The following is a 24,957-nucleotide window of genomic DNA, read 5'->3' as shown; positions in this document are numbered from 1 at the left end:
TAAACACAAAAACATACACACAGCTCACAGATCTTGGAGAGAACTTCGGATCCTGAGCAGGCTCATCCAGCTGGAGATGAAAGCACGTTCCATTTGATGTTTCCAGTCTGGGCAGTAGGTGGCGCTCTTGACATTTGGAATCACACGGGGGTGGGCCGTGCTGGGTTCTTGGGTCAGCTTTGGATAGAATTTGCTGGTGTTGCATTGCAGTAGGTTTGCTGCTTATTCCTCTTTTAAAAACATTCTCGCTGCAATGATCTTATCTGGGCCAAGTTTAGCCCTAATGCAGCAAAGGCTGGCGACCGACCGGGCTGTGGTTTGGTCCTTGGGATACATTCTATTTTTTTTCTAGGCCATGAAAGCAGCCCTGGCCGCAGGCTAGCAGCTGACAGTTTGCTGGGACTTTCAGACCCTCTCTAGGCAGGCAGTTAGCTTCTGGGCCTTGGTCTACTTTAGAGCCCCACACCTTTACAGGTGGGTTGATTCTAGTGCTACAGCTGGCGGGTTGATTCTAGTGCTAAGGAAAGGGGGTGGGTCTGCTCTAGTCCTTAACCAGTCTAAGGAATCTGTAAAAATGCAGTTGTGGTGATTTCACCCTTAGCAACATGGAAATCTAGCATGCATTGTCTTCAGTGTGGAGGTCAGAAGGCACTTCATTTTCAAGTTGCTGTGTGGCCTTGGTTTTCCCTTCAGAAACTTGGAATAGCAGCTTAGCCTTAAGGGATTGTCACTGATACCAAGCCTCACTTACACGATTTATAATGCAAGTCACCTGAGTGCTTCAAGATAGATAAAATACAGGGTTGATCATAAAATTTAAGATGTAGAGATCACCTTACCCATCACACTCCTTACAGTTGAATATCTAATGCCCAGGGAGGAGAAATATACTTGCTCATGGGAGCACAATGGGTGCTATATAATGAGCTTAGATCTCTCCTCTCCCAATCCAGTTTAAAAAAAAAAAAAACATAATATTTTCCTCCACCATAGCCCTAACTCTCTGCATACCACCATGCCTGTACAGTGTCATGGGCTGCTCACCTGCTCTGTGCTACCCAAGTAATTCCTAGTGTTGAGAAGGACTGAACCCACACCCTACAATGAGAATATTATATATATTCACTTTTCATTAACCTAATTCAAATCTCGAGTATCCTAAAGTGTAAAAGTATCACTTTTTTGTATATTTTTTATTGAAGATGTCTTTGATGACATATATATTTGTCTGTTTCCAGATTTTAGGGATGCGCAGAGCAAGTGTGTGTGTGTGTGTGTGTGTGTGCGTGTGTGTGCACGCGTGCGTGTGTTTTAAGGTGAGGGCTATTTAACATACAATAAAATGTACCAATGTTAAGTATTCAGCTTGATGGGTTTTGACAACCATGTAATTGCTTTTTGAGGACAAAGCTGACTATAGATCTAAGTCTTAAGGAGGATGGAGTAACACAATTTGTATCCGAGGGAAGGCAAATAGTTTTCTCAAGGCTTGTCTGGAAAGGGAGGAAGCCTGACATCTCTATGACCCTGTCCATTGTTCTGAGTTTCTTAAGAGGAGCAGCCCCTGGCTGTGCTGCGCCCAGAAATTCGCCACGCTTGCTTCCTACAGCTTGTGGGCGAGGATGCTCAGGCCTGCGTTATTGAGGTCTCAGAAGCTGAGGTGGCCACACAAAATGCTATTCCTGCCAACCACATAGGCTCTCATTTGTGCTTCCTCACTAACTATCTGGGAGTCACCCTCACCAACGTGGTGAGACACGAGGCTTGTGTAGGGCCCTGTGTGTGGCTCTGGGCTTTAAGTGCTTGGATTTTAATTCCATACTGCTGTGTTTTTAAAGCTTCAGTCTCCGTTTTATGTTTCTCCTGGGTCTCTGTGATTCTAGTGGCCGGTCCCGCAGAGTCTATTCCTGACAATATGGTTGAAGTGGTGTGAATCTGAGTCTTTAACTAGGGCATGCAAGGAGGATCACCTCTCTTATATCCTAATGCTGAGCCCCATTCTGCTAGGTTGAGTGGAAATTTCACCTCAGGTATTACTGTGGGCATCTCTCTATCCTGGGGGTTGTGCCAGGGTCCTGGGGTTACTTATAGGGATAAAACAAAAGGGGGGCTTCTCCAGTCATGAGTCATGGGTCCGCACTGATTAATGCTGAGACACATTCATTGTCCCAGCCTGTTGGGTCTGTTCAAGTTCAGCTTGGAATACCAGAGTCTTCAGTGAGGCTTTCTGGTTGGGTCCTTGGCTCTAGCCTCCCCTACCCTAGCATCCCCTTGAGGTCTAGTGACCCCTTCACCCCCACCCTGCCTCAGAGTGCTGTCCCCATGGCTCAGACATTTCCGCCATCATAGATGTAGGACTTGTGGGTATTCCCAGCCCCATCCGGCACAGGCTTCTCTCTCTCCACTCCACATCTGGGACACCTAGTATTATCAGGGAGCCATTACAGAGGACAGGAGAAGGACAAGCTGCTGACTTCAAGTCCTATCTGTATCCTGCTCGGTAAAAAATACCCTGAGGGGAAGAATTACAAAGGCTACTTGCATGAAACCCAAGGAGATAAAAACAGCCCAAGAAAAAACAGATTAATAGCTCAAAATAAGTATTCTGCCAATGTTTACATTTTCCTGATGGCCTGTTTTGCTTATGATACTCTATGATTTTCTCCTTCCTCACTGTCCGGAATGTTCTGTACTCCTTTCTTTGTGTGACTTCACTGGTGTGATCAGGATTATCATGGCAGGGGCTTAGTGATTATTTTTACCTGGAAATAGTCACTTCCTGTGCCCAGTTCAGCTGAAAAAACACAACCTCATGGCACTATAATCCCAACGGCGGCATCTGTCCTCAGTGGCATTACTGCTCAGTGACTCCACTCGTCTTCCCGTGTTTGCAATAAGATTTTTGAGGAGAGCTGGGTATTGTCTCCTGATGGCATTTTAACACTGCGATGGGTGTTAATCATAAGGAGAGGTTTGCTCTGATGTATTTGAAAGCAGACTGGAAAAGGTAAAAACGCCACTGGCCACTGGATAATTTGGCAGCTGTAGATTTTCATTCTAGGTTGAGCATAGCCCTTGGAGATCATATTCGAAGAGTAAGAGGACACTGCAGCCTGAGAGGGCAGCCGGGGAAAGGCCCTCCCTGTCGTCACCTCCTGCCTTTGCAGTCATTGGAGGGGAGGACGAGTGGGAAAACGCTGCACATAGCGCTGCACTCCATATGGGCTGGCACATTCCAGTACTGGTCTGGCTGATTGGATGTCTAAAAGCAAAGAAAATGGGTAAATTGCTTATTTCAAATGGAACTGAGGTTTGGTGGAGTTTTTTCTCATCATGTTCCTTACGAGGACCAGGAAAATCTTGACAATTAAACAAGAGTGAGCAGGTGGGAGGAAGAACTAAAAGTGGGGTGAAGTTTTGACTTTTCTGAACCCTTTAGGTTGAGATTTTGCTGTGGGCTTTGGGCTTTGCAGGCTGGCACATCATCAAGGAGCCACCAGATGGCATGTGAGCAGTATCACCTAGGGCCACTCCCAGGTGAGACAGGTGCTCCTGGAACCTGTCCTTGTCTCCAGGGCACTGTGTTGGTTGGTCCTGAGGAGCCAGCTTGGCTCTAATCAGGGAATGACCTCAGTGTAACAAAGCACAACCATGCATAGGTCTGATTCCTGCTTCCTGACCCTGTACCTGAGGGATCTGTGTTGTATTGGCTCCTGAAAAATGCTTTCCTTGACAATCTGGGTTTGGTATCTTTCTCATTTTCTGCCCTGCGAGGTTTAGTCTCTCAAAATAGGATATTTCTGTCAGACAAGATAAGGATTGTGTTATTGTAACAAGATGTTCTTGCTCCTGGCAATGAAAAGCTTCATGGATAAGCTCTAAGGTGTGTAGTCCTGCCCCAATCCTTAACTAGACTCTGACTTAGCTGTGCCTCATCCTGGCGGTCAAGGTGAGAGGGGATGTGGATGGATAGACCCAGATATGGGCTGGAGCTTGGGCAAGGGGCCAAGGAAGGATGAGCTGAGCCTGTGGGGGGTCAGAGGACAGGGCAGTTAAATGGGAAAAGGTTCAGATTCCAGTAACCAAAGGCTGGGGTGCAGGTGTGGGAGGGGCTCATGCACATACTCTGCAAACATGTGAAAGAACACTTTTATACTTTGACAGGGTCCATATTTTTATATATGCCTTAAAAGACTAAATAAAAACATCATAAATGTTAGAAGAACCTTGTCAAATTGCTACTTTGAAACGTCCTGATTCATTCTATGGGAGGCTCAGGGAAATCTCTTTCTAGATTAACCAGGACACCTGCTGAGTGGCATCTGCTGGGATGTTCTGATGCTGGTGGGCTAGGCACATGGAGCCAGCTGGGGGCTGTGGCCACACTTGAAGGACAAAACAATCTGGGTTCATTTCTGCCCAAATCTCCATCGGTGAGAAAGAAAGAGTTTGTTAGGGTTTGAATGTCTGTTCTGGAGATAACTACCTCTTTCGCTCTCTCAACAGCTAACAGCCCTGATTCCTGGCTTAGGGAAGCAATATATGCTTATGGCTACTTTGTCCAAGCTTGCCTGGAACTAACTGTCATGAAAAGGAGATAAGATCTTAGGCTGAAATGTTCAAATTGTACAATTTTTTTTCCCTAATAACAGAGTTGTTGACAGTTATGAGGTCTAAATCATGTTCCTTACGAGGACCAGGAAAATCTCCTAAAATAGCTAAGGGTCAGCCAACATTTTAAAATCATAGTGTTAAATGTGCCCAAGACACACTACTGGTCATGGGTTCAGAAATATGAGTTTTTATACATTGAAGAATATAGTTTTGTTATAAAAGGAATTCTGTTTATATGATGATAATGTGTTTTTATCCCTGCATACTGCAAAACCTTAGAAACATTTAGATTTGAAAGGTGTTGCTGGGGTACACATGTCTGTACCCCTGTGTGTGTCTAAAGGAGTCTAAAGTTTTGGGACTTAGAATGTTTACTTTTCTAGAGCAGTTTTTGTTTGGAGGGGCCAGCTCCCAGGATTGGTTGAAAGTTTCTCAGAATCTTCTAGAATGCTTCTAATCTATAGGAAAAGGCATAGCTTCTTCTAGGTTAGGGAGACTTAGGCCAGGTCAAATTCATAGGAGGAATGTGTGCATATTATCCTACCTAGAGCCATGCCTTTTTTACAGCTGTTGCCAGCACCATCCTGCCTTCCCTTTTACAAGAAGAAGAGAGACATGACCCTTAACTTTAGCTTCATGGGTGCCCATGATTGTCTATGAATTGACTAGTCTTGACAACATTGACTGAATTTTGGGGGGAGAGAAGCATGGTGAGTGCATCATTCAGCTATCACTGTGTAACAAGCAACCACAAACAAATCTCAGTGGCATAGAAAAAAAAGCATTTATTTGGGTCATGCATCTGTGGGTCAGTTATATGCCTTTGTTGATCTCAGGCTGACTTGTTTATGCATCACGAGTTGGCTGGAGGTTGTCTGATCAAAGTGGGGCATGGCTGAGCCATTTGGCTTTGCCTGTGAGGACTGGGGAAGCTCCAGTTCTCACTCAAGTTTGTGGGTCTCAGGCAGTGTGTCTCATCCTCTCTAGACCAACAGCCCACCCATGTCTTTGTCATGCAAAGGCAGAAGTTCCAGGGGGAGCCCCCCCCCCCCCCAAAAGCTAGCTTTGTGTCTTATCTCCTAAGATCCCATTGGTGAAAGCAAGTTTTATAGCTCATCTCAAAGTTAAGGGATGGAAAAATGCACTCACTCATGCTTACATGGGAAAACTGCAAATCATGTGGGAAAGGGTGTGGATATAAGAAGGTGTAAAAAATTGGCCCCCAAAATGTAATCTACTATATTGTGTATGAGGCACTTCTCAGTATTGCATAGAAAACGTCACTGGTCCTGCGTCACCCTAAGCCTAGCCTCAAATGTAAAGGGATTCTTTTCTTTACCTTCCTCTGTAACTTTTTATAGCCCTCCTCTGCTCACTCCTCGGACAATTACATCTTAAATGTGTCCACATTTGCCTAGGTAGCCAGTCTCTCATGTTTGTTTCCCCAAGCTCTACCCTTGTTTTGTGTGGAATGCAGGTTCTTCTTCCTCTAAGCAGCTCCCCCCCAAGACAGACCTCCCCTTCAGAACTTATATTATCACCGCCCTTTGTGGCTGCTGCTCTGGGCTTGTAGCCCCTGGAGGGATGCACAGATCTACTGCACCTCTAAATTCCCAACATCCCACCTGCACGCTGCCCAGCATGCAGCAGGTATGCTCAGTAAGTTTTCTTTTTGACTAGGAGCTGGGAGTGGAAAAGGAAGGAGAAAGAAAAGCTGGGAGGAGCCAGAGCTTCTGCCTCATTCAGCTGTCAGGGCTCTCTCCTCCTTCACTCTCACGCTGGAGTTAGAATACAGCTGAGACAGAGTAAATAACTGAATCAGTCCCAGAACACCCTCAGATCGCTCAGGCTTCGTCTTCAACACCTGATTTTCATTGATTTTCCTCTTAGGTGATAAGACAATCTGCTCGTATCAGCTGGGTAATAAAATATGCGCTTATGAGTTGTGAAACCATCTTCTCATAGCCTGGATCCCACCCTCTAGGTCTTATCTGAGGAGGACTGTTCTTGTGACTCCCTCTCCAGGGATGCCTTTATATGTTAAATCAAGGTCCAATTCCAATTCACCCTCTTCATGAACCCTAAATTCTAGTTGGAGAGCTCAAGTAAAATCCTGGCTCCAGCACTCCAAGGATCACTTCATTGCTTTGACTCTTAGATTCTTCATCTGTAAAGCGAATCAAATGTTTAGAGGCTTAAGTGAGATAATGTGCAAAGTGTTTAAGACGGGCATCAAACACACTGTACTTGGAAAAAAAAAACCCCACACCACATCCTTTTATTATGAAGATTTTAGATATGGAACATTTCATAGAAAGAAACACACTTACATATACCCAGGACACAGCCTTAACAATTAGTAGCTTTTGCCAACCTTCTTTCATCTGTCCTCCCATTTTTTTTTATCATAGTGTAGAATTTTAAGGCAAATTCCAAAGTCATATCATTTTACCCCTAAATACATGTAGCAACCTTTTGATAAGCATTACCATATCCTTTATATTTTTCATCCTCCATGGATCTTTGGGTTCCTAAAGCCCTCTGGTTTCTACTCAGTATATTTCATAGCCAACCACCTGACTTTGCCATGCTTTCCCATTTGTTTCCCAAGGGAAATTGCAAACAAGAGATGAAGGATTTTGTTTTGCTTTGCCTCTTGTGTTCAGCTACATATCTATTGTAATAACAACCATGGAGCACAAGACACTGTATTTAAACACATAATAAATGAGAGTGGGCACCACAGCAGGTGTCACTGATGCATGGTGAGGATCAAATGGTTGAATCTGCACTTGGAGAATGAACAAGATTAGCTGTGAATTATGTCAGCAGGGTTGGGCTGTTTAATCAGCTCGCTTAGCCCTCAATTGTTGGTTGATAGCTGAGATAGCGCTACAATGCAATATAAGAGAGAAACTGGAATCCTAGGGCTGTATGAATTCTGTCTCAGAGGTAGAATAATATAATTCATTCAGGGTAATAAGCTGATAGAGGTCAGGCTGGTGCAGGCACTTGAATCTTTTGCTTTGGATTTACTTCTGTACTCTTTGGAGTTTGGGCATTCTCAGAGGAGCCTTACAAGCTAACTGAGGTCATGATGTAGGGGAAGCTCTGGGCTTCATCTCTGCTATATGTTCCCCATAATATTTCTTCTGAAGAGAAAAAGGGTTTCATGTCGAGCAGGAGTTTCCAAATCACTGCTCCACAGGGTCTTGCACATTTCTTAAGATGGTCAGTAGTAGCAGATAATCTCCAAAACCCATTCTGCAATTTGATAAAGTGAGAAGTGGGGCTTAACACATTCCCTGTTGTTTACAGTATCATAGAAACACATCTAGGAGAGGTAAGCAGAAATGTGTCCCTGGCAGAAAAAATTTAGCAGTGTTGTTTTTTTAACATTGAGAGAAATGCCATATGACCCCAGTTCAACATTTCTAACCTCTCTGAGTCTCAGTTTCTGCATCTGTAAATGTGGATTATCACTAGCAGGGTAGAACACTGCACAACATCCTCTTGGACCTCCTGGTATCAGCACACCTCTGGTGGACAGTTCCACAGACTTGGTCAAGAGTCCCCAGGAACACACTGGAGAGCATAACTCAAGATGCCTCTCCGTTTTGCTGTCCCTGGGATTCCTCTGAAGCTGTGGGAGGCTGCCCAACTTTATGAAGACATCATCCAAAAAATCTGAGGAGTTAATGTCCTTGGGATGACTCTCAAGTAAAGGAGAATGGGAACCAGCTATTAATTCCTTGGTCCCTTCCATCTTCTGGCACAATTAATTTTGAGATGTGCTCTATGCAGTTCTGTAGTGTCCACAGTGAGATTGCATCCCAGCTGCCCACAATGGTAATTAATTCAGTAACTCATCTTTTACTGATGTCACTCTCCATCAGCCAAAGACCACAGGATCCCATCCAAAGTTGATTAGTTTGCTGTAACAGAGAGAATACATACCATGGGCAACTGTGAGAGAGTTAAGGAGGTTTTAGTGTATAAGAGTGTGGACTTGTGTTGGATGATTTTGAAAAGGATTTTAAGAAGTGAGTTGTTGCCCACCCCCTTCCCGAATTGAGTGCTAAGTTGGGATCTCAGGGCAATTTGATGACTGGGTATTTTAATAATTTTAATCTAAGAGGCAGGACTAACAAATCAGAGCTTGGATTGTTGTTGACAAAGAAGGAAGACTCACTTATGCCAGAAAAAGGGGATATTTGATTATTTTTGTGGTCACACAGTGTCCTTATCTTTGAGTTCAGTCATAATTATGGAGTGGTCTTGCTTTTATCTTGACCTACCATGAGTGGCCTTATCTGATTCTTTTTGAGAGTCTATGGAAGTTTTTTTTTTTGCTATCAGCAACCAGTTGCCAGCATTCAGTCCTGTTATCCTGCCTGTATTGGTTTTACTTCCTTTCCTGTTTCTCCTCACCCCTCACTGTGCTTCCTGGGATCACTCCTCTAATAAACTGGCTGCAGCCCCATCTCAGCTTTGCCCTTCTGGGAACCCAAAGCAACACAAGACTCTTTAAAGTAACTGGACTTGGGTTCCTGGAATATCTTTAAAAATCGAGAGGCCTGGCTTCTAGAATCTTAAGGCTTAAAAAAAATACTACAGTAACTGTTACATTATGGGAATCTAGACACAGTTATCTCCTCCTTACCTCAGAAATATTCATTTACTAATGAAGGGCATATAAATTTTAAAAAAAAGTGAAACATAACCACAGGAATATTTTATAGCCCTTCCCAATTTCTGTCACCTGTTATCATTGTTATCAGGAAGGAGTCCTCCTGTCATTATGACCTTCAGCCTTAATTCACGGACATTTGACCAGGCGGTACCCTCCCACCTTTCCCCACTGAATTATTAACATTCTGTGATATTCATTTGCAGCTGTAGATGTTGATGTTGGACCATCCCCCATGTCCTGAATGTACACATCAGCCACTAATCCCAGTCACAACACAGCCTATTCCTCCACTGGGAGGAAGGCCAGATGTACTGCAAAGCAATAGAAAGGGCATCTATTCAGTGTGTGAGATTATTATACATTTTTATAATGAATAGACTTACTTTTTAGTATAGTTCTAGATTTACAGAATAATTAAGCAAGTAGTATACAGAGTTCCATATACTCATTGTTCAACCCTTTTCCCCACCCCTCATCTGGAACACACAGTTCTTGTGTTAGTGTAGTCCATTTGTTACAACCAATGAGCCAATATTGATACATTACTATTAACTATATATATACTATTAACTATAATCAATAGTTACATTAAGATTCACTCTTTGTGTCCTATTGTCCTATGGGCTTTGACAAATACATAAAGACATATACCCACCATTACAGTTTCATACAGAATGGTTTCACCATCCTAAATATCGCCTGTGCTTCATCTATTCACACCTACCCTCCCTTCTCCCCTTTCTAAAACTCCTTTGCTCTGTTGTAATGAATGGATTATGAAAGGCAGGACACTAATCTATGACCCTGGAATATTTAACTAGAGTGACTTCGCTTCTTGACCTCTGTTTTGTCAGGAAGGCCAGGCGGGCTCTCTCTATCTATGGCCATCCTGCAGGGCTGTTCAGAGAGTCATCCTGAAGGAAACAATGTGCCCCACACATGGTAAGAGGCTTGGTACAGGTTATCTCTCGCTCCTTCCTCCATTGTGGCTTAGCTGAGGCTTGACAGTTGGAGAGAAGGGTGAAGCAGCTGTAGACCACCAGGTAATTGCATATTCTTATGATAACTCTTTTCTCTGCCTACATCCCAAGGGGATGAATAACTGGCTTCTCTGGCCCCAGGCAAGAGAGAGATCTGGTGGGAAATTTAATTTTCTTTGTGAGTTTAAAAGAGTCAGAGACCAGGACTTTCATTAATTACCACGAGAACCTTCTGCTGCCCTATTGTTTATGAGCGTCACTTGCTCTGAATTGTCTTCTTGGGGCCAGCCATTCAGAACAGCCTGAATTAACCCCTCAAGATTGGTTCTGACCCACTCTGACACCACCTGATGAAGGCTGGTTCCCTCCAGCAAGCCCTCACCCACCCCCTGTCACTCTCAGACTTCCCTGACATTGGAATACTTCTTCCCTGATGCAGAGTCAGTCTTTTGTGACAGGATTTCACAATACAGACATTTCTCTCTAGCACAAACTTTCATAATGCAGATTGGAAATTATATGATGGATTACTGAGAAAGCTTGGTTTGCAATGTGGAGAGAGATATTGGTTCTAACATGGTACTTGCTCCATGAATATAGGAAAAAGTTGTTGCCCACAACTCATGTGCTTTGTTATGGTGGCTCTGTACTTGGTTTATCCTAGCAGTGATGTATTGGCCAGGGTCCCGCAGAAAACAGATGACACATACAAATATAATTTAGGACTGCTTAATGAGAAGGTGCATGTTTGCAAAAGTGTAGATCAGGTGAAAAGCACCAGGAAGGGATGGTGAGGCACTGAAGAACTCAAATCAGTGGGAAGTCATGATGGGCAAGGGGTGGGAGTGGTAATGGGAATGTGGCAAGCAAGACCTGTAGCTGTCAGAGAGAGGCTGTTTGAAAGGAGCTTGGGTAGAAAAATGCAGACAGTTGTTAAAGTGTTGTCTAGCTGGAAGAGAGCAGGAATAAACATTGTAACTTCTCTCCCCTGCCCTTTAGTTGCTTGGTGGCATCTCCATTTGCCAACAGAAGCTAGAGGGAAAAAAAGCCTGGGTGATGCTTTGCATCTGGGGTCAAGGGCAGGGCAGGAAAATGTGGGCAAGAGTTGGGGTGCAGCAAGTGGAGAGTATCCAGCATAAATGGATTATAAGCAGGATAAAAGTGGTAAGAATGTGTTAGGAGACCAGGGCTGCTAAATGAACTAGTGGTGAGAAGAAAACATGGGCAATAATGTTGCCCAACAGCCATGTGAAATAAATACCTACTAAATGAGCTCAATGATGTTTGATTTTGCAACTATAACATATAACTACAAAGAAAAACTGTTATTTAAGATATCTACAGGAAAAAAACCCTCATGAATTGAAAATTCTCTTAGCCCAATCTTTTCACCACCTCCACCAGTACAGTCACAAAGGTAAGGAGTATATTTTTATCATAGTAAAAAACAAATAACATACATTTACTCTCAACAATTTTTATGTGTGCAGTACAGTATAGTTAACTATATGCATATTGTTGTACAACAAATCTGTAGAAATTTTCCATCTAGCATGACTGAATCTTTATACTATTAAGCAACAACTCCCCATTTCTCTCTCTGCAGCCTCTAACAACCACTATTCTGCTCTCTCAGAATTTGACTATTCTAGATACTTCATATAAGTGGAATCATATCATATTTGTCTTTTTGTGATTAGCTTATTTCACTTAGCCTAATGACCTCAAGGCTCATATCTGTGTTATAGTGTATACAATCTAGGAAAGAGACAATTTTACTTATTTCTTTCCAATATGGATAGATATTATTTCTTTTTCTTACCTAGCTGATATATCTAGGATTTCTAGTATTATGCTGAATGAAAGTGGCAAGGGTCAGCACCCTTACTTTGTTCCTGATCTTAGAGGAAAAGTTTTTAGTTTTTCAACATTGCATGTAGTGTTAGCTGTGGGGTTTTCATATGTAGCATTTATTATGTTGGGGTAATTTTCTTCTTTTCCTAGGTTGTTGGGTGTTTTTATCATAAAAAAGTGTTGAATTTTGTCAAATGCTTTTTCTGCATAATTGTGATGATCTTGTGATTTTTGCCCTTCATTTATTAATGTGGTGTATTACACTCATTGTTTTGTATATGTTGAACCATACCTGAATCCCAGAGATAAATTCCAGTTGGTCATGGTGTATGATCCTTTAAAGTGCTGTTAATTTTAGTTTGCTAGGATTTTGTTGAGGACTTATGCACCAATATTCATCAGGGAAATGGGTAGTAGTATATTTCCCCCCCGTATCTTTGTTTGGCTTTGGTTATCAGGGTAATGCTGGTCTCATAAAATGAGATGAAGTATGCCATCTTCAATTTTTAAAAAGAGTCTGAGAAAAATTTTAATATAGGCATTTACTGCTATACATTTGCCTCTTAGAACTGCTTTTGTTGTATTCTATTAGTGTTGGTATGTTGTGCTTTTTTTTTTTTTTGTCTTGGATATTTTCCAATTTCCTTTGTGATTTCTTCCTTAACCCATTTGTTTTTCAAGAATGTGTTGTTTAACCTCCATGTATTTGTGAAATTTCCAGTTTTCCTACTGCTATTCATTTCTTGTTTCATTCCATTGTGGTTGGAAAGATACTTGGTACGATTTCAATCCTACATTTGTTAAGACTTGTTTTTTTGGCCCAACATGTGATCTCTCTGGAGACTATTCCATGTGCACTTGAGAGGAATGTGGTGCTGCTGGTGCATATTGTGTTCTCTTTATACCTGTAGATCCAATTAGTATTGTTCAAGTCATTTATTTCCTTACCGATCTTCTCTAATGGTTGTTCTATCCATTATTGAAGGTGGGATGCTAAAATTTCCTACTGAAGAAAATACTGGTTTCCTTCATGTATTTGTGACCTATGATGTTAGGTGCATTCATATTTATAATTGCTGTTTTCCTAGTCCCTTGATCCTTTTATCACTGTATAATGTCCTTTGTCTCTTGTGACTTTTTTGACTTAAAGTCTATTTTGTCTGATGTAAGTATGGCCTCTTCTGCTCTCTTCTGGTTACATTTGCACAAGAAACCTTTTTCCATCTTTTCATTTCAGCCTGTGTGTCTTTACATCTAATGTGAGTCTCTTGAAGATGGCATATAGTTTTATCTTATTTGTTTGTTTACTTCTATTCAGTCATTCTATTTCTTTTGATTGGGTACTTTAATCCATTCACATTTAAAAAAAAGATTTTATTTATTTATTCATGAGAAACACAGAGAAAGGCAGAGGCATAGAGGGAGAAGCAGGGTCCCCACGGGGAGCCTGAAGGGTGTGACTCAATCCCAAGGCTCCACCATCAAGACCTGAACCAAAGCAGATGCTCAACACTGAGACACCGAGGCTCCCCAATCCATTTACATTTAAAGTAATTACTGTTAAGGCAGGACTTATTACTGTCATTTGGTTAATTGATTTCTGTCTTTCTTGTAGTTATTTTTTTCCTCTGCTGCCTTTTTTTACGTTTCACTATTTTTTTTTGACATTGATATGCTTTGATTTCTTTCTCATTTCCTTTTCTGTATTTTCTTTAAGTATTTTCTTTGTGATTACCATGGAGCTTATGTAAAACATCTTATAACAATCAATTTTAAGCTAATAACAATTTAACTCCAATTGTATACAATAATTTTTCTTTTCTTTTTTCAACTTGTGTTTTACATCTCCCTAACCCACCTTATGTTATTGATGTCACAAATTGCACCTTTATATATTGTACATCCATTACATAGTTTTTGATTTATAGTTTTTTGAATATTTTTGTCTTTTAGACTCTATACCAGAATTGAAAGTACTTTATGGACCACCATTTCAGTGTTACAGTCTTCTTTATTTAGCTGTATATTTCTCTTTACCTGTGAGCTTCACTTTTCATATGTTTTTGTTTTGGTATTTACTATTTTTTTTCATTTCAATTTGTAGGATTCCTTTTACCATTAAAGGTAAGTCTGGTGGTGATGAACTTCTTCAGCTTTTATTTATCTGGGAAAGTATTCTATGTTTTCAAAGGATAATAAAATCATTTTTTCAAAGGACAGCTATTTCATACTTTGGGTTATAATCTAATACAACTTAATTTTGTTTCTCAAATTGTTCCCGCTTGAGCTATTAAGAGCTCTTTCAGTTGGCTCTTGTGTCCTTTTCACACATTCCCATCATTGTGAGTTTGTTTAAGTGTTGTCTCACTTCCTGACACTACAAGATACTCCAGGCTCATCTTGTATATTTCCTACCCCAGTCCTTGAATCAGCCCCTTCTCCAAGGAGCCCTGGTTTGTCTTATGGGAGAATGATAGTAGAGACCAAGATCTGGGTGCTGGTTGTGCTAGTTGCTATTGGGGTATCATTGCTATGTCTTCTAAGCTGACAGAGCAAGAAGATGTATGTGTATATATTAACCCATCTATATACATACCCATACATATTTCTGTATGTAACAATCCATATATATATTAGGCTAAAATAACTTTATACTGATGTCTTCAACTGTACTCTATAACTACGTGGATCATTCCAGCCTCCTTTGTAATCTTATCTGTAACTTCCCACTCCAACAGTGAGAAAACTAACTTCCACCATCTGCCATCCATTTACTTAATTGTTCAATTCCAGTATCAGAATTGTTAACTCATTATTCTCATGGGAAACTATTAATCAGAGTACAGTGCTGAAGTACAATTTTTTTTTTTTGCCTTTAGTTTTACATACTCTACTCATTTCCAAAGACACTTAGATCAACGTCCTCCCTTGCCCTCCCAAATCCCTTTAGTGAAGTTATTTCTTAAATTTGTAAATACAGTTAGGTTACTTTTACTACATTCTGCTTTCCATTCTAGGATTCTCTTGACCTCCCAAATAATTTTTAAAATTTACATACATTAAACTTCACTCTGTGTTGTAAAGTTCAGTGGATTTTTGATGAATGCAAAGAGTCATGAGTCCACCATTACAGTGTCATACAGAATAGTTCCACTGCCCTAAAAATTCCCTGTGCTTCACTTATTCATCCCTCCTCACAGTATGATGAGGATGGTGATGTGGATCTATTTCTCTACTTTTTATTCTTTCCCTAAGATCTATAGCTACATATATATATATTTTTTTTCTTTTCCAATACCAATAACATGAGTGGAATCTTCCAAAGTGTGAATATGAATCTCTCTCCATTTATTTAGATCTTTCATTTCTTTGGTTAGAGTTTCATAACTTTTCTGCATAGGTAATACATATTTTGTTAGATTTATATCTACATATTTCATTTTGTTGGGTGTAATGTGATAGTATTATGTATTCAATTTGAAATTCGAATTGTTCATTGCTGTATGCGACATGGGTTTTGATTCCAGCCCAACCCATGCTTTTCCCATTGAATCTTGCCATCTTTGGACAGGACCAGGGGGTAAAAGAGCCTATATTCTTAAATGGGATAGTAACATTTGATGTTTTCAATGTTATTGAAGAAAGAGAAAGCCTAGTACCTTCCTTCTCTGAACTTTTGGAAGGCAGCCTAACTTTGGACCTTATGTTCCCCTTTGTAGAGAATTGGTTCTTTTGTCACTTTCTGATATGGATTGGTAGAGATTTTTCCCCTTAATAGTTATGAATGATACAGAACCTTAACTCTACATGGAGTAGAGTAGCAGGCTCATTGGCTATATCTGGATTCTCTTCTCAGGCCCCAAATTTTGCACTCAAAATTCAATCAGCTTGTCTTTCCATTGGAAATGCCACTGAGGCTTACGTAGGCTTATAACATTTAATTTTAGATTCCTTTCTACAAAAAGAAACATTGGAATGGGGTCTTGGGTCTCCAGAAACAGACCTCAAGATAAGGATTCACAAACAGATGATTTATGAAGGAACTTCTCTGGGCAGAAGGAGGAGAGAGTATGGGAAGCCAAGCAAAAGTGTGATTTCAGAGGATATCCTGCCTTAGATTAATTCTGAGAGGGGTTCTGAGATATAAACGACACAACAGAATGTGTTTATTCTCAAAAAAGGAGCTAGACTTTTTATACCCATCTACCTGTTGGTCACTGGACATGGGCCTTATAGGGAGGATATAAACTCCTGGGAACTTCTGGCTTTCTTTACTTATATTGTGGCAATGCAGCTCTGGTAGCTCAAGGGAAGTTCTCTGAAGAGAGACCCCAAGATGTACTGTTAAGAGTGAGGGATGCAGAAGTTTTGGAAGGGAACGCCTAACCAGTGGGAATATCCAGGGGTTCTGGGTGGAGCAAGCCAGGAAAAGTCCCCTTAGAGTCTTATGTGCCAAGAGTGCATGGTGGTTAGGGGCAGTTTTAGCAAGATTTTACACTGTGGCAGTCCTTCCCATTTTTATTTCTTTCTCCTGATCTGAGGTGCCCACAGTCCCTTTCCTTCCTAATACTTAATACAGAAAAGACACTTTTACAATGCTTTTGCATTTTCCTCTGGAGAGAGACCATCAGTCCACTGCATCCTTTATTTACAAGGTCATGGAGCTTCCCGTTTCACTTCTCACTGTGTCAGAGCCCAACATTGTAGCAAATAAGCATACTCCTTGTTTCAAAAAATATATATATTTACTGGAAATATGCACAAAATATGTTTATAAATATTTTTACTGGAAGGTAATTATTTAGTTTTTTGATGCAGTTTGATATCATTTTACTTTTAATTATCATGTCTTTCAGGAGACTGGGAGAGAAAGTAATATTCAAATGGGCCTAAACTTCAAATGAGGTTAATAATGAGCTCCTTCTTATTATATGTTGACCTTTCTATATGGTATTTGCATTAATGTGACTCATTTAAATGGGACACATTTCCCTTAAAATAGTCATAATTTGCAGTGATACCATTGGTAATTTTATTAGTGATTTTGATGATGAGAAGAAAACATCATTGGCCAATTCTAGAAGCTAAAGTTAGTAGCTGTATGCAGTGGACATGTAACTCCTCTTTTGTCTGGGGTGAGGGTAAAGATGAGGCAAGACCTTTAAGCCTTCTTCCATTCCTTTCTTCCATCTGCTCTTCCTTCCTACATGTAGACAGGACATTGACAGAAGTTATGGGCTCACCCTTTCATCCCACACTCTCCTCCAGCCCAATGTAGTTCATGTCAGTAATTCATTTTTGGCAACTGCCTTTGTACTATTTCAGCTTGCTTGTCCCCACCATTCTGGATGTTTCAGGTGTCTTGCAGCAGCTAAAACAAACACAAATTAACATGTGTGTATGTTATCCCGGCACAATTAATGAAAAGAATGATTGTTATCTTAAGGACTTGTCAGGACAATATAGGTCAGCTTAAGACTCTTTTTGTTTTGTTTTAAGAAATCAGACCTTATGCCAAAACTCTGCCAATAAGCACTTCTCAAAAGGCAGTTTAAATGAGTATCCATTGAGGAGTAATAGGCTTTTACATTCCCTTGAAGCTAAGGTTAGTAATGCCACATTATTAAAATCTGTGTTAAATAGGTACCTAATCTAATTAAAATTTTCTGTCTTACATTTCCTACTATTCTTACTCATAATGCGTAGTTGCAAGCTGATATACACAGAAACAGGGTTCATGCAGGATTGAGGGGTTTCATGAGATATGGAAATTCAGTGCTAAAACCAGGAAATTCTCAGGCAAGCCAGGACTAAATGGTCAAGTTGGATCACACAACACATTGATGTGCATGCAAACTGCATACCAACTAACATACAGGCTTCTGAGTTCATCCTGACTCTATTGCTGTGGACTATTGGTGATTCCATTCTTTTTTTTTAAAGATTTAATTTATTTATTCATGAGAGACAAAGAGAGGCAGAGACACAGGCAGAGGGAGAAGCAGGCTCCTCGCAGGGAGCCCGATGCGGGACTTGATCCCTGGACTGGGATCATCCCCTGAGCTGAAGGCTTATGTCTGCTGAACCGCTGAGTCACCCAAGCGCTCTGGTGACTCATTCTTCCCCTACTTCTGTGTGTTCTGTCTACTGTCAAACCTTTTTATGAGAAGGTTCTAGATTTACTCACGTCATATTCGAATGTGGAAAGATGGTTCTAGCAGAAAAGGTTAAGATCAATGAAGATTGGAGTGAAGGTTTTGGAATATTCTTCAGTCTCACTGATAAATTTCCTCTTCCCCTGCCTCTTAGGTAGGCACAACTAGGGTAGCCTGCTTGTGAGTCAGCAACCTCCCTATTGTTAGGATGTTTTAGGATCAGGGGAGCTACAGGGCTCCTTTTTTTTTTTTTGCCCTACTGTGAAAGTACTTTGACCTTAGCAGTGTATTTGTTATCATTAATATAGAATCTTCATTCTCATTTAAGCTGAATGGTGAGTGGTTTTAAATCTTTCGATGGAATGAAGTATAAAGTTCAATTCTAGGAATAATTTCACAAACCATCTGGAAGAGGCACGTTCTCAGCTATTGATTTATATTTCCCAGTAAGACAGTTAACATATTTTTAGGAGATATCACTTTACTGTTACTGCCACTGCTAAAATATAGATTTACTTGCATTTTTTATCCCTGGTTTTTAATGTTTTAAGCTTTCTCTTTTGGAATGCACCTTTAAAGTAAATGGTTATCGATTTTGGATATTAAAATGAGAACTTTTCTCATAAATTGGGAACTATTAATATAGTTGAAAGGGATATAAAGAAGGGAAAAGAAATTTTTGAATTCAGGAAGGAGACGAACATTAATGACTCCAACTCTGAAACAATAGTGGTGGTGAGGATGGGGGCGTGTTGAGGGATGGTGACGCACTGAGTTGACTTGACGTGAGCATGAAAATGAGAACTGTTCTCATTCATTTGGGGAATATGAATAATAGTGAAAGGGAATATAAAGGAAGGGAAAAGAAATGTTGGGAAATATCAGGAAGGGAGACAGAACATAAAGACTCCTAACTCTGGGAAACGAACTAGGGGTGGTGGAAGGGGAGGAGGGCGGGTGTTGGAGGGGAATGGGTGACGGGCACTGAGGTGGACACTTGACGGGATGAGCACTGGGTGTTTTTCTGTATGTTGGTAAATTAAACACCAATAAAAGTTAATTTAAAAAAAATAAAAATAAAAATAAAAAGGGAAAAAAAAAATGAGAACTGTGATTACTCCTAGTAATCTCTATGTTTCAAATGCAAACAGGAGATACAGAAAAAATCTGTACTTTTGTCTTCTTTGGCTCTAGAGACATTTGCTACTCCTTTTAAGAGCTTTTTTCTCTTCCCTCAAAAGTTCAATATTTGTAAATGCAAAAATCAGAAAGGGTGATTATTAACTACTATTTGAATTGAATTACCAGGAGAAACTAAGTTTCTTGAAAATTTTTTTCCTTGATCTTATTCTCTTTGTGTGAATATACTTATTTTAAATCCAAGACTGGGGCCTTGGTTGTCTGTTTGTATAACAAATTGACACATACCTAGAAGGTTAAAGGCAATACCTACTTACCGACTCACAGGTCTGTAGGTCAGAAGTCTAGTAAGTCAAGGTTGGATTCTCTCCTTGGAGACTCAGAGGTACATTCTTACCTGGAAGCTCCCAGGAAAGAATCAGTCTCCAAGTTTTATTTAAGCCATTGGTAGAATCCAGTTCTTTGTGCTTATAGGACTGAGATCTTGTTTTCTTGCTGGCTATTGGCTGGAGCTCATTCTCAGCAACTAGAGGTTGCTTATAGGTTCTTTTCACATAGTCTTGTTCATCTTCAAGACAACAGTGGCATGTTGAATCCTCCAGATGTTTGAATCACTGACTTCTTCTGCCATCAGCCAGAGGAAACTCTCTGCTTTTAAAGAACTCATGTAATTAAGAGATGCCCATCTGGACCATGTCCCTTTCTTAAAGATAACTATGCCATATAACATAACCTAATCATGCGAGCAATTTCTCATCATATCCACAGGTTCTACATACTCACAAAGGGCAGAACTTATATCAGAGCAAATGTCACTTCAGAGTCATCTTAGAATTCTACCAAACAAGATTGGTGATAATGATTAATGATAATGTGGTGATCAGTTTCTTTGTGTATTGAAAAGATGATCTCTTGAATATTATGTTCAGCTATGCAAAGTATGATAATAAGAATAAAAATTTTTAATTTTTATATAATAGAAAATCCACAGCATGATTATATTCCTTCCATAGAAAAAAGTGAGAAAGAAAGGGAAGATGCAAGGAAAAAAATTGCTGGAGGAATTGTCAGAAAGAAAACCACAGACCTGAGATGGAGTCACTTATGCTAGGCCATGTCCCCAAACCAGGGCCTAATACCTAGCCTGAGTGCAGTTTCAACCTCTCCCAGAAATGTAGTCTTAATGAGTCAGTCAGGAATTTTCTGATTAGCACTAGTGAGGTAATCTGTCACATGGGCTGTCTATCCTCCAAAGGAAGGTGACATAATCTGTATGATATGACCCTCTGCCCTCATCCCTAATGGGAGACCTTGACTGGAACAATCCTTTCTTTTCTTTTTCTAATAACTCTTGCCCCACCTGCCTTCCTATAAAAACCTTCCACTTGTGCAGCTCCTTGGAGCATCTCTCTACTTGCCAGATGAGATGCTGTCCAGTTTATGAATTGTTTAATAAAGTCAATTAGATCTTCAAATTTCTCAGTTGAATTTTTGTTCTTTAATAGAGTAATAAACTTCAAATGATGTAATTCTCCATATTATGCAAAATGATGCATGCCTACTCTGTAGTCTTTGTTCTTATCTCTTTGAGCTGAGAGATGGTGACTTGAATTCTAATCTCTGCACTCACTTCCTAACTATAGGACTCTGGAAAGTCTCCAAGCTTCATTTGGTTCATGAAGATAATCACAGTGCACTTTCCTGAAGACAAACAACCCTGAGGGCCTGTCTGACTCTAAGATTCAGGAAGTTGGTTATGGATGAGATGTGAAGGATTCCCCATTGTGCAGAGTGGAAGTTGCATATTTTGGGATATTTAACAGGTACGTATTTGCTTCTTTCAGCTTCTTATCTCATCCCCAAATCTGACTGGCCGTGTCCAGTCATTGCATTACCAATGATTGGCCCTCTTGTTGGGCCTCAGGTAGTTCCCATGGATGGTGGGCCACTCTCCTGCTTTCCTCCTAGAAAAGTGAAAACTTCAAATCTCATTGGGATTTTTCTTCTTTTTTGAAATCACATTTATCTTGTAAGCGGAACCTAAACACAAATCTATTTACAAAGCTATGAATATCTGATGGGCAGGACAGCAAAGTTCAGTAGAGGAAGAAAACCTTTCTTAAAGGCCCATCAGTGACATACAAAGCATCCTGAAATGGAGAGTGGGAAAAGAGGTGGGCTTCAGCTTTCCCTCCTTTCATCCACTTTTAACTAGCTTACTCACAGCCTCCAGGGAGCCTATCTCCTCAAATGTTGCACTCTTTCCACAATCATTTTAGTCTGCAGAGTTTGAAACCCTCTGCTGTCTCATCCTCCTCACCAGCTGTGGATCATTCCCTTCCCTTCCCTTCCCTTCCCTTCCCTTCCCTTCCCTTCCCTTCCCTTCCCTTCCCTTCCCTTCCCTTCCCTTCCCTTCCCTTCCCTTCCCTTCCCTTCCTTCCCTTCCAGATAGAACTCTTGAAGCCAAGGATCCATGAAAATAGGGGAAAGGATGAAAGACAGTCATTTTCTGGTAAAATAGTCAGAGTTTTACACTGCCAATCAAGGGTTAGAGAAATTCCTCTATACCATTTTTTTTTTAAATAGAGCCACATTTCATGATTGGATTGTTTGTTTCTTTGGTGTTGAGTTTAATAAGTTCTTTATAGATTTTGGAAACTAGCCCTTTATCTGATAGGTCATTTGCAAATATCTTCTCCCATTCTGTAGGTTGTCTTTTAGTTTTGTTGACTGGATCCTTTGCTGTGCAAAAGCTTCTTATCTTGATGAAGAGTGAAATAAGTCAATCGGAGAAGGACAATCAGTGTATGTTCTCATTCATTTGGGGAATATAAATAATAGTGAAAGGGAATATAAAGGAAGGGAAAAGAAATGTTGGGAAATATCAGGAAGGGAGACAGAACATAAAGACTCCTAACTCTGGGAAATGAACTAGGGGTGGTGGAAGGGGAGGAGGGCGGGTGTTGGAGGGGAATGGGTGACGGGCACTGAGGGGGGCACTTGACGGGATGAGCACTGGGTGTTTTTCTGTATGTTGGTAAATTGAACACCAATAAAAATTAATTAAAAAAATAAAATAGAGCCACAGTTTCTTTACTTAGTGTGATTTGAGTTGTACTCTTCTGTTTATATAGATTGGTTTACACCCAGTACTGTAACTGAGTTGGTTTGGGTTTCTGTTGGGAAGAGTGTGTACATTTCTTTGTTCAATGACTGTTTCATTGCCTGGGCAAACATCAGTTTTATTCTTCATATCTGTGGTTTAAGTCCTCCTTGCACTTGGAAATGCAATTTTCCTCTCATATAAGATTTCATTTCTAAAAAGTTAAGTCTCAATTTGCATGTACCATTGGATGATGCCATTAAATTAGTCAATATTAATAAATCTGGGATGTTCAACTTAAAGCTTTTAAAATTGATCATTGAAGAAAATAGGATCAAAATACTCTGGACTTTTGTTGCTTTCCAAATTGAGATGAGAGTCATAGGGTTCTATATTAATATGTCTATTTGAATTGAAAAATGAAATTAGATTATCTGGATAGAAAGAAACTCTGATTTGATGATTGGTTTGATGTTAGGAGTGGCGTTATTATCAGGTTATGTGGAAATAGTTTACTTGCTGCTACACACTTAGTTATAAAGTAAAAGAATCTCCTCACAAAATATTGCCTTAACACAGTTTAGTTAAAATTAGATATATTGTATTTCTCCAATCCTTTTTGAGTATACTATGTTAAACAAGGTGACTATAAATGAGAGTATCAGGAGTAACAAGATGTCATTAACAGTTACTTGACAGGTCCTGATAAAATCCTTTACGTATACATCCTGGAAACTGAAAAAGTGAATAACAGAAGGACTGTGTAATAAAATATTTTACAAAAAAACATAGTTTCCTATTCTTTGCTTTCAGCAAAATTGAAGGAATGCTAAAATTGTCAGCATATAGATCATTAAAATTAGTTTTAATGGTGGATCACTATGTGATTTTTGGTATAACAAAGATTCAAAGAATTAAATACATTGCTATGAGAATCTCTATAGATATAGCTGTGTAAACAAAGTTTCTCAATGCTCTTACCTATAAAAAATGAAAATTAGTTAATAAATAACGCTGTATCTTGCTGTTTTCATGTTTATAATATTTATGTACAGATATAGGACATATTTTAAAAAATTTCTTCATTAAGAGATGTGTTTTTCATGAAAATTTTATTTATGGTTAACAACTATTTTTCAGGAATTGTAATAATATATTTCTGTTTTGATATCAGTTTACAATAATTATAATGGTAATTCAATCAGAAGAAAGTTTTTAAATCTTAAGTGATCAGTTGAATTTAGACCAAGAGCAGAGCACTTTACTCCTCCGTCAGAATGGAAGCAGACCAGAAATTGGACCCTCATGCTCAAGCGAAGCAGGATTTCATCCAGCTCTTCTAGATTGTCAAGGTGCTGACCAAGGATGGCATTGGCCGCCTGAAGACAGGAAATGGAATTGCCTGACTTAAGGAGGTCTTGGAGTACAATATATTGGAGGCAAGTAGCTGTGGGGTTTGACAGTGCTGATAGCTTTTCAGGAGCTGGTGAAGCCAGGGAAGCAGGATTGCTGACAGTCTCCAGCAGGCCCTGACTGTGTGCTCGTGGAACTGCTCCAAGCGTTCTTCCTTGTGTCACATGACATGGATTCATCCCTCACCCGATGGGGACAGATTTGCTGGTATCAGAACCCAGGCATAGGTTTGGATGCTATCAGTAATGTTTTGCTTCTGGAAGCATTTATCTATGCCTGCTGAGTCTCTACTGCTGGGAGCAGCCCTATTACCTGAACTTGATTGAGCTTTGCCTACAGAGATCCTTTTTTTTTTAAAATTTTATTTATTCATGAGAGACACAGAGACAGAGAGAGGCAGAGACACAGGCAGAGGGAAAAGTAGGCTCTGTGCAAGGAGCCCAACATGGGACTCCATCCTGGGTCTCCAGGATCACAGCCTGGGCTGAAGGTGGTGCTAAACCCGAGCCACCCAGGCTGCCTACCTACAGAGTTCCTATCAGATTGAGATCAAACAGATCCTGGGCCTCATCACAGGCCCCCAGGACAATGTGGATCTTGGCAGATTCACTGAAAAGAGGTACAAATCTATTGTCAAGTTTAAGATAGCTTTCTATTCGTTCTATCTTCCTGTGGCTGCTGCCATGTATATGGCAAGCATAGGCAGGAAGAAAAGCATGCCAATGCCAAGAAGATCTTGCTGGAGATGGGGAAGTTCTCTCAGATCAAGATGATTACCTTGATCTCTTTAGGGACCCTAGTATGACAGGCAAGATTGACAGAGGCATCCAGGACAACAAATGCAGCTGGCTGGGGGTTCAGTATCTGCATTGGGCCTCTCTAGAACAGCACAAGATCCTTCAGGAAATTTATGGACAAAAGGAGGCTGAGAAGGTGGCCTTGAATTAGGAGCTGACCCTGCCAGCTGTGTTCATGCAGTATGAGGAAGACAAGTTTGGAGTTTGA

The 24,957-nt window shown here is 40.3% G+C and overlaps 1 pseudogene; it reads left to right on the top strand.

Moving 5' to 3' along the window:
- The first annotated feature begins 253 nt into the window (after positions 1 to 253).
- On the top strand, positions 254 to 24,957 carry LOC121479048 (annotated as a pseudogene).

This window comes from Vulpes lagopus, chromosome 19, assembly GCF_018345385.1.
Source record: "Vulpes lagopus strain Blue_001 chromosome 19, ASM1834538v1, whole genome shotgun sequence".
Lineage (NCBI taxonomy): Eukaryota > Metazoa > Chordata > Mammalia > Carnivora > Canidae > Vulpes > Vulpes lagopus.
The sequence above is the reverse complement of the archived record's forward strand: the minus strand, read 5'-3'. Positions and strand labels throughout refer to the sequence as shown.